We start from the raw sequence: 2,229 nt of genomic DNA, 5'->3' as shown, positions 1-2,229 counted from the left end.
TTTAATCCGAGCTGATTGATCGACTCGGGGCCGTTTTGACAACCCGCGTGGGCCGCAGGGGATGCAGAAAAAGGGAGCGAAAGGATGATGACGCTGGTGATGAGCTGGGGGGATGAGATCATTTGTTTTTAGTGTTCAGGGATTTGATTAATTAAACGTAGACGTCGAGCAGCTGAAAGGTAGGGGATTTGCTTCCAGTTAAAATCCGTCTTCAATCACGAACAAGTGGAAGTATTTAGAGGTTTGAGAATTAAGCTAAACAGTTGCAAACATTTGGAAAATCTGACGAGCAGTGGCCAGGTCTGTCCAACAGAACCTAATTCTACCAGTTTGTGGATTTGCTACTGACTGCGCCAATTAACTGGTCTTCTGTTAATTCCCTAGTTTTCCGTTGAGTAACCAGATCTTTCCATAGTTTTGGCCAAAGGTTTTTGGTTGGAAAAACAAGCAAAAATACGAAATCTATGAAAGTAAAATTTCGCTTTAAACTCGGGTGTTTGTGTGGAAACTGTACATGTTTTCCACCGCTGGTTTACTGCAAAATTGGGCTTCTTCCTGCCGTTCACATTGGTGTAACGACCAGTCTGGTAGCTCAAATACGTCTTAAGTTATGAACCGAAAGCCAAGTTTCAAGTGTTCAAAACAGCAAAACAGGCAAAACTTTGCATTGGTAATTAACTTTTCGGGTGGAAACTGTAACTGCTTCACTTTTAACAAGTGCATTTTCATGCTCTATCCAGTAGTGAAAAAAAAGCTTGCTGCCTCAAATAGTTCTTGAGATGTCAGTTAGAAACTGATGGCATGTTTGAAGCAATGGCCTCACTGTGTTTAAACCGCCAGGCAAAATTTGGCATTTTAAATCTTCTTCTGATGTCTTATTCCTATAGTGTTTTCTCATTGTTGGTCTATGCGTTTTCTTATGTCCTTTTCAGTAGTTTAACAAGCGGTCTGCAAGATGAAATCGCTCTTGAGATATGAACCAAAAGGTGGAGCCCTGTTTGAAACTTTGGCAATACAAAAATGGGCGTTGGAGATGGGCTTTTAGTGCAGAAACCGCAAAGAATTCCTAAGCATTGCTTCACCCGGTCCATGGGTTATTTCAGGCTTTATCCAGTGGTGCAAACAATAGTTTGCTGGTTTAAACAGTTTTTGAGGTATCAGCTAAAAAATGGAGGCTTGTTTGAATCGACGGGTGGTAAAATGCTCTTAAACCCCCGACAGAAACATTAACATTGAAAATTCGCTTCTTCTGCATAGACGCAAGTGTTTCTTATTGCGGTTTCACCATGAAAATGTGTTTTCCTTGGAAAACTAACCTGGAAAACCAACCCAAACAAACCCAACTTTGTCAAAAGCGCAAAACAAAATTTTGCATTGAAAATCGATCGATTTTTGATGGAAAAATATCAAATGCTTCATAAGCGATGCTTCACCCTGTACATGTGCCTTCTCATGATTTATCCTGTGGGGCAAAAACCAGTTTGCCGGCTCGAGTGGTTTTTGAGATATCAGCTAAAATCCGGCCGCATGTTTGTAGCGATGGCCTAACTTTGTTGTAGCCGCGTCAAAAAATTGAACACTGCAAATTTCTCAGTTTCGGCAAAACCGCAAGGGTTTTGTACCTGATGTTTTACACGATAAGAGGTTTTTTTGTGCACTTTGCAGTGGTGTAAACACCAAATCGCTAGCTCAACCAGTTCTTGAGATATGAGTAAAAATTTAGGGCCATGTTTGAGGTGTTGAACCAACATTGTCAGAGCCGCGAAAGAAAACTTGGCATTCGAAATCTGGTTTTGTGGGGAAACTGCGAATTCTTCATTCTGTACATGTGCATTTGCGTGCTTCATCCAGTGTTGCAAACACTGGACAAGCTCAAACAGTTTTTGAGATTTCAGCTAAAAATAGCGGCATGTTTCAAGCGATGGTCTAACTTTCTTAAAACGGCGAGACGAAACTTAGCATTGAAAATTCACACTTTGGGGATAAACCCTTGCTTTTCATACTGAGTGTTTCACCACCAAAATGCGTTTTTCTTGGAAAACTAACGTGGAAAACCAACCCAAACAAACCCAACTTTGTCAAAAGCGCAAAACAAAATTTTGCATTGGAAATCGATCGGCTTTTGATGGAAAAACCGCAATTATTTCATAAGCGATGCTTCACCCTGTACATGTGCTTTCTCATGCTTTATCCAGTGGGGCAAAAACAAGTTTGCTGGCTCTAGTGGTT

Source organism: Dendroctonus ponderosae, unplaced genomic scaffold (genome assembly GCF_020466585.1).
Source record: "Dendroctonus ponderosae isolate FM_Combo_2020 unplaced genomic scaffold, Dpon_F_20191213v2 Dpon_F_20191213_11, whole genome shotgun sequence".
Classification (NCBI taxonomy): domain Eukaryota; kingdom Metazoa; phylum Arthropoda; class Insecta; order Coleoptera; family Curculionidae; genus Dendroctonus; species Dendroctonus ponderosae.
Note: the sequence above shows the minus strand (reverse complement) of the source record.